The sequence below is a fragment of the Anser anser genome (assembly GCF_964211835.1).
Source record: "Anser anser genome assembly, chromosome: 3".
Classification (NCBI taxonomy): Eukaryota; Metazoa; Chordata; class Aves; order Anseriformes; family Anatidae; genus Anser; species Anser anser.
This window is the reverse complement of record NC_139722.1, coordinates 103,574,587-103,583,546: the sequence shown is the minus strand read 5'-3', so window position 1 is coordinate 103,583,546 and position 8,960 is coordinate 103,574,587.

The window sequence follows — 8,960 nt, the reverse complement described above, 5'->3', positions numbered from 1 at the left end:
TTTTCTTGCACTTGTGCACTTGAGTGACTAATTGTACAAGTGTATGGATATTGGTCTAAACACCATTCTGTTTGATAGGTATGTTCGTAGTAGCATGTAACCAGAAACAGCTTAATGGAAAACTAGCAGCTCTTAAGTTTCTCCCATAGAAAGTGATGAAGCAATCCAGGTTTTTGATAGAGAACAGCTTTATCACCTAAATTTTAAGAATAGCACAATTTGTTGTCTCCGCTTTTGTTGTCTCCACAAAAAAACGAAGGAGAAAGGCTTGGATGCCTGAAGGCTTTATTCACTTCTTTCCTCTCTCACACTGAGTAGATCTAAGAACAGATCATCAGCCTCTTTAAAAGCATAACTTTCCTTAGCATTCCCTGTGACAGCAGGATTTGGCTCAGGTCTACACTGCACTATCATTACGCCACAAAAAGCTCTTCAAATTGGATGTGCAGCCTCTACAAAAGTGTGCTGCTGTAACAAACGAAGACTGAAAAGGATCGTCAACAACTGTTCTACCACCTTTACTAACGTGCAGACACATGAAGAGCTGAATCTCTACTTTCTTCGGTTTTTCAATCAAGACTTTGGCTAAGCCTATCCAAAAATACTTGAAAATCATCTCAATTGAACTACCTGGTTAAACTGTTGAATGATGACATGGCCCACATTCTGGTCTAGATCTATTTCAACCCCTTTATTTTTCAAGTACAAAAAAAAAATAAAAAGTTTAATAGCTTGTGCATGCTGATACGGTCACATTAGTCATATGCTGACAGAAGTTGGAACGCTCATTTTGCCTTCAGGCAATCTTAACCTACTTCCCAGCACTTTAAGACACATGTGTTGGTGCTTATTGCATTAACTCTTGGAGAATTCTCCTAGGTCTTTTACCTGATCCCTTTGCCTCAGCCACTAACAGACCAGAAGCTACTTGCTGATGGCATTGTTTGGGCTCCTTGTTTCACATGGCCCACCACACTCACCTTGAGCTCAAGCAGTTGGGCATGATAAGAAACCAGGTTCCTGTCTGGTTTACCTACAGAAGGCAATGGCTCTGAGACAGAACTATTCTTACTGACTTCTGTGGACAAATTCTCCAAAAACCCCACTCAAAAGGAACCGAAGACCCAGCATCACAGTAACACCTGATTTTGAAACACAAAGAGTTGCAGTGAAAAGTGGGTACTATTAAAACCCTGCACGTGCTGCCCAGAATCCTTTCAAAGACACACTCGCTATTTATAATTTTATTTACAATTTTATTTATAATACAGGAAGATTGGATTCTTCGGATAGAAGGCAAGGCCAGCTCCCACCGCCAAGCAGGCAGAACACTGCGGGGCCAGTCTTTAGAGGGGCTTCTCCGCCGGATTAGCAGCGAGGCAGAGCTGGGTAGGACCCGCAGCGCTGCCAGCAGTGAATCTGAGACAGAGACGGGCACAAGCGGCGCCCCAGCACGGTGTTTGTGCGGTAACTGCTGCCGGGGGAGGCCGGGCCGCAGTAGGCCCCACGGGCCCTGTCCCGGTTGCTAGGCAACGGCGGGCGGCCATGTAAACACCGCCGCGCACGTGACGTGACGCAGCGCGCACGCCACGCCGCGCCGACCTCCCCGCCCGCATTACGTCACCGCTCCCACTCCCAGCAGCGCCTATAAATAACCCGCGGGGCAGCGCATGCGCAGAGCAGCCTCGGGGGGGGGCCGCCGCTCGGGCGCGAGCCCAGCCCGTGACGACACGGCCGAGGCCACGCCCCCCGGCCTCACCTTCTATTTTTATTCCTTTGTTTCAAGTCCCCCGCCCCGCCCCGCCCCGCGCGCCGCGGGAGGACGGCATGACGCCATCCGCTTCCCGGAACGGTGACGCGGCCGCGCCGGGGGGGGCGGCCTTAAAGGGGCAGCGCCCTGACGGACGGGCGCAGCTGGGGGCGCCCCGGGGCCGGGGTCCCCGGGGGGGGGGGGGGGCGTCCCGGGGGGGGGTCCCCGGTTCGGGTCCCTGGGCTCCGGTGCTGCTGCGGGCCCTCGGTCAAATTGTCTGGGGGGGGGGGTCCCGGGCAGTGGTGGTGTCATCCCCCAGAGTAACGCTTCTGCCCTCTGGAGAAAAAATAATAATAATGAAAATAACAATTAATAATAATTAATAAAGCCTTAATTTGCCTTCACGTGGTGTATCTTGCTCATTATCTGCCCCCTGTGAGTGCTGCCGGGTGGTGGGCGAGCGGCAGGTAGCCCGGGCTGAGGTGCCCCAGGCCCGCGTCCCGCCGCCTGCCTGCGCCCAGAGTTCTGTCAGCTAGCGGGTGGTGAGCCACGTTCGGTTTAATTTTAATTTTTTTTAAATAAAGTTCTGCCTCCGGCCTCCCCTCAGCCGCTGGAGGCCGGGCGAGAGGTTACGGAAGCAGCAGCTGGTCAGGGAGCTTCCAGCTCCGTGTGTTCCTGTCCAGAGGTGAGCTGGGGGCTGCTCTGCACCATCACCCCATTAGCTGCCCCCATGAAGATGTAAAACTAATCAAACATCAGAGCCAATCGACTCCTGAATGTCGTCTAATAAAGATGTAAATTTACATAAAGCGCTTGCCGCAGTTGGGACTCGAGAACAAATGTCAAAAGCTGTTTATGCACAAAAGATAGCTGTGAAGTTTTCCTGTGAAAGTAGTCCTTTAAAAAGTCGGTATTTTTCATTCTCGCTCTTATAAATAACCAGGCAGCCTGTTCTCTCGCCGATTCTGTGTTTCGGCGAATCCGAATTTGATTGTCACGGAAGCTTCCTTATGAGTCATTATCACAATTTCACATCACTTGTTAAATGAAAGTTGTTTTTCCCCCTGAACCCTCTAACCTACTTCCCCCGTGCCAACAGGAGCATTCAGAAACTGGCACTAAGGTGCTGCTCTGATGCAGGTTTTCTGTTTCTCTGTGACTCATTTGACATTAACATAATTACGTTACAGGAGTCAAAGTGATTTTCAAACTATGAGTAATGCACAATACTAGAGAGAATGTTTACAAGACACCGAGGCATATCAGCTAGCTGAAGTAACCAGCTGCTGATAACAGCTGAAGTAAGTTGGGGGAATTAAAAAGTCTTATAGCACAGTTATCCTCATTCGGAGCTGGTGTACCACCAGGAGCTAGCTTGCGTGCTGTGAAGAAGGATCCAGAACCAGCACTGCACTGTAGCGGGGATAAGACTGAGCCCGTGGGTAGTTCACGTAAGTCTTCATAGTTTTCTTCCCACTTGCTTATTTATCGAAAAGTCGTGCTCAGAGGAGAGCAGTGGTATGTTAAAGAAGTGGCTGTATTTACCAGGGTTCATTTCAAAATGCAAGTGACACACATCCTCTCAGCCAGGAAAACAGAATCAAAACGAAACAACAACAAAAACTATGAGGTCATCTTTCAAATATTTTGAACCTTGTGTCTGTGAAAAACTTGAAAAAAAGAAAAACCGTAAGAATAAGGCAAAGTTGAGTACTGTTACCATGATGAAATCTCTTTCCTTTCTAATAAAAATGGCTGAAGGATAGTGATAATGGTACAGAGAAAACTTACAATGAATATATTCTGTATAAATACCAGAAGAGGTATCTGTAAAATGTATAAGCCAGAAGAAAAAAATATATAAAAATGAATTAAAATGTTAGTGGTGATTATTTGTTTTAAGTGTTACATGGAGTTACAGTCCCTGGTGAGAAAAGGTTGGATGTGGTGCTTAGGGACATGGTTTAGTGGGTGACATTGGTGGTAGGGGGATGGTTGGACCGGATGATCTTGGAGGGCTTTTTCAACCTGTATGATTCTATGCAATTTACAGAATTGACTAAATTCTGAAGTGTTTTTTTTTTGAATAGTTTGAGAAACAGGTTATTTTTTTTCTGACTTTATCTTTTTGAATGAAACCGGGGCATTTGCTATTTAGACGTTTGTCTACTTTGGCTGGGTGTCCTTCAGGTGAGGCCTTATTCAGCAATGTACCAAGTACCCACAGCTTCACTGGTTTCATAAGAGCTGAGGACACTTGGTTTCTCCGAGGACTGGCCTGGGAAGGTAGAAGTCCAATTTCAAAAGATCAACGTACATTAACTACAAGTTCGTAGAGTACTAGAAGTGAAAATAATCAGTCAACAACTTTCCTGTAAAATGCCATAGTGGGAAGGAGAGTGAAATACAAACAATATGTGCTGGTAGCAGAACTGTTGGTAGAAAGTATGTTTTCCAAGAGGCATATCCCAGGGATTCAGAAAAAACTCCAATCACATCCTCTATTTTAATTCACATGGAAAACTGCTGAGACCAGACACTTGCCATGCTTGAATTACCATCAGTGACTCTTAGAGCTGGATGAGTACCAGAACTGGTTAAAAGAAAACAGTTGTACCTGGCTGGGGAAGGGTGGAGGAGAGGAAAGGTTTGTCACAGTAACTTGCGTTGACAGTGCTACCTTGCTGTTTACCAGGAGAGTAAGACTTGGAGACCTCATTAATATGTATAAATATCTGAGGGGAGGGTGTCGAGAGGATGGAGCCGGTCTCTTTTCAGTTGTGCCCAGTGACAGGACAAGAGGCACCGGGCACAAACTGAAGCACAGGAGGTTCTGGCTCAATATCAGGGAGCACTTCTTTACTGGGAGGGTGACAGAGCACTGGGACAGGCAGCCCAGAGAGGCCATGGGGTCTTCTTCTCTGGAGATACCCAAAACCCGCCTGGATCCATCCTGTGCAATGTGCTCTAGGTGATCCTGCTTGGCCGGGGGGGCTGGACTGGGTGATATTCAGAGGTCCCTGCTGATGCTGTGATTCTGTGATTTCAGTTTTCTTTGCGATGGTTTTCATACTGCATGACCATGGGCAAGCCCTAGTTCTGTTCCTTCAGCTTCCTTGCTTCCGACTTGCTAGGAGGTTTATGGTATGCTCTGCTTAGGTGACCGTGAATGGCAACTGCTATTACAGTGAGCAGCATGAATGGATTTAACGTGTTGGTAAAATTACCAAGCAGAAACCAAAGCAAACACGCGCACAGAATGATCCAAGTGCCATCAAAAGAAATAATTTTCTGTAGCACAACTTTGTAGTCATAAAATTGCTCTTATTTGCTCTAAGCTCATCCAATCCTGTAGTTTTATGACTACAGATACCAACCACTATAGCTTGATATGCCACTGTGTGGATCTGTCAGCTGGGTTCACATTTTTTTTCACTGCTTTTAGTTACCAATATTCCTAACTACCAAAACTCATCTTGCAGCTCAGATTGCGAAAACATACTCTGTAATTCCCAGAGCAGGTTCACGTATTATAGGTTTGTGTCGTGTATTTCCTTATGATAATAGGACGTGTTCGCAAAACAGTTGTGCTCAGCTCAGTACTTACCTGGAGTCCCCTAATCATGCACTCTTGAAAGCAGTACCTCTGCAATGCTCTGTGCTTCCAGCTCCTGCTTTGCTACCTGGCTCTTGAGGAGTTGTATTCTTACCATGATCTTTAGGGCAGCTGCACGCCATGCCCCCCGCTGCTGTCTGCCTTTTTCCTTCATGGAGAAACTAGCATTTATTTGTAACGTTTATTTAACATTCTGCAGCGCCATACAACCTGTTCAAATTCCAAGTTTTTAACCTTTGTTCCTTATCGAAGCTTTGCAAATTAACTTAAAATAGCAGAGTGAAATGGGCAATGAGGGGCGTTTGCTGGAAGTAACTGATAAAATCTTGTGAGCACAGCTTGCCCTTACTGGTTGGTTGGGTTTTGTTGTTGTTAGCTTGTTTTTTAAGCCATGCTCACAAACAAGATATTCACAGACAGTAGTTCAGTATAGAAAATCATTATCATTTTAGAAAGCAAATAGAAGTAAAGAGATCTGTCAAGATTGGGCTTGTTTTCCGAATGAGAGAAAAATTAACTAAATCTTTGGCCTTTACAGAGCACAGAAATCTTGCAAGAAGGCCCAATGCTTTCTAAACTAGAAATAGCTATCTATTTTACGCCTAATTAACGGCAGAAGATGAATTAGGACTACATATCCACGCCATCAGCAGTAAAAAGAAAAATCTCATCCCGTTCCTTGCCCACGGCTTGGAGGGAAGCTGGGCAGGGGGCTGCTGCGTCCCACCGCAGGACGGCCAGGCCACCACAAGCGACCTCCAAGGGATGTGGGAGCATGGCTGCTAGAGCAGGAGCAACACCGTGGCAAAGGAAAACAGCCGTGCTGGGGGCGTGAGCCCTGTTAGGAAATACCCGGGAAATCCTTGGATGAACTGCAAATATTTTTGTTTGCAGTGGCGATCGCTCCCCGGGGCATGTGTACGGGTTGGCAGGTGCTGAGCTAGCAAGGACGACGGGCAGCCGTTTCGGCGTGGAGCCACCCGGCCTTTTGGGGCCTGCGGGCTGGAAAGATGAGAGCTGGTCGTGGAGGGCTCCAGGCCTTCGGTGTGGGGCAGGGCAGGGGGGTGAAGTGCCTCCGTGGAGAGATCAAGGCTGCAGGAAACTCCCTGAAGTCAATAAATATTGAAACTGTTCTGCTAAGGGAGGGGAAACCCCTGCACTGGGGGAAATGCCACCGTAGAACAGAGTTTTCACATTTGTTTATTTATGTTTCTTCCTTTAGCCCTCCCTCTAAGGGTTTCTTCCACAGGGTTGGGTGTCAGGTCCCCCATATGAGTCTTAGTACTTATACTCCAGAAAGGCTTCAGGGAGCTTTACTATTACCATGCTATAACCTCTTACATTGGAAAGGCATTGGAGCGTGAATGGTCTCCTTAAGACGTAGAGGTGCAGTGCATAGGCTCAATAACAGAAAAGAGATGTGAATTTTGTGAAGAGTTCACTGATTTCCTTCTTCCTGCATGATTTCTGGGAAAGCCGAGCTTCCAACAGGATGTTTGGAATTACAATTACAAAAATGTTTGGAATATATATAAATATAACAGTTAAAATATTTGTTAGACACGGATTTATTTTTATAATTTATTTCATCTAATGACTTCTCTTAGAAAACTCATATCAGTCTTAATGCTGAAAAACTAGACATTGAATTTTCTTCTATATTAAAGCCCTGACCTGTTAGCACCTATGCCTGTGCTTAAATTTAAACATATGAGTAGTACTGGACCCACTGGGATTACTTGCACGATTAAAACTAAGCATGCGTGAAAGTGTTTCAAGGTCAGGATTTTCAAATTCTTTCACTTGTTTAGGGTTTAAAAAAACAAAACCAGTAAGCATGCATTCGTGTAATAAAATTGCAGTGGTGTTTATTTTAAGGGACTCTCTTGATCATAGTTGATAGGCAAAGTATCTTATAGAACAACTGAGTATCAGGCTAAACAAAATGAAACACTCAGCCACTAGGATCACCTGCCTGAGTGGCTGTATTTCCTGGTAGGAAGGAGAAATCCTTACTTCAGCGTCTTGAGCTGTGATGAATCACCAAGAAGATGTTGTTATTTTAGAGTAAGGTGGCATGTTTCAGAAAAGATAGGACTTTTTTAATATGTTCATTTTTATATAAACATGACTTTGCTTTCAGAAAAATTCAAAACTAAGAAGTATTTTACTTTGGGAGGGAAATATGCTTTGTGTATACAAGATGTACTAAACCTTGCTAAATCACTCATAAAAAAATGTTCACAAGATGGTCCTGTCAAATTACAAGTCCAAATTAGATGGTTACGGGGGTGTTGAGACTTTCTCCTGTCTAAACATTTTCCCACTGCTTTCTAAAAGAGACTTGTCCCTGGTGGTGGTGCACTTGTATCATGACAGGATAAAACAAAGTGGTTTTTCATGCCTTGTTAATAATTGCTGTCCTTACTGTAAATGTAAGCGTATTGAAGAGCTTCAGGAGCCACCTGAGTTTCTGTAAAACCTAAACCACCCAAAATTTAGTCACAGCAACTAGCTAACTTCTAGGTCCTGTTTTATGCACAGATATAGGAGGAGTTTTACATTGTCTGAAAGACTTCAGCCCCTCGAAGTTTCAGTTGTATTTCTTTTGATCTAAGAGACTGCCCAACCTACCAGGCTGGAGATAAGGCGAAGAGTACTGTCCATGCTCTCTGCTCCCTGTGCAGCCATTCACTCCCACAGCATAGGATAGGTGTGACCAGGAAGCAGACATCCTGAAGGATTGAGGGGAGCGTTTCGTCTCAGGAACCCATAGCACACAGTCCTGAGGAAGACCTCCAGCTGGGCAGCAGGGGTATTTGAGCACCCGTGCAGAAATTAAATGTCGAGGAGCATAGAAATGTGAAGGCTGCTGACTGCAGCACATGTGGTATCTGGAGCTTGGGATTTGCTGTCTAGGTCACTACAGCTTGTCCGCTTTAAAGTTGCCATCCTAAGCCATCACAGGAGAGTTTGAAAGGGGAGAGGATCCCGATTCTCCTGTAGCTGATACTCTCTGGGGGCTCATTTGTCCGAAAAGCCTCTCAGGAGAAACCCTTGGAAAGGCTATTTCCAATTTAAACCAAACAAACTATAAATGTTCTAGTAAAAGGGAAGGTTGTGTACAGGGTGAACTTTGAGGTGTGCTCCAAAAATATGTTGCTGACCTCTCACTTGACACAATCTGTTTCCCTACTAGACTGTAATATAATTAGTGCCTGCTCTAACCCTGCTGCCAGTTTAATGCTTACATCGATGGAAATGTGGCCGTGCAGACTGCAGTTAGAAAAAAGATATACATGCAACGTCCTAAAATAACCAGTGTTGTAGTAGACAGAGGGATAGCCCAGAGAGAATACTTAGGATTCTCATACTTTGTGAGATATTTGGGTGTCTTATTGTAGAGATGTAAATGGCTCTTAGGACGTTAGGTCTTTGAGAAGTTGGCCTCGAGGCTCAATTCTCTTCTCCTTGGCGCAGATGAAGTACGGCCAAACTGAAGTCGGTGAAGTCAGGCTGGGCGGTGAAAGGAGACTTAGGACCGAAATGAACTGAGAGAAAGAGCTGAGGATAAAGACTCTTGTACCAAGCAAA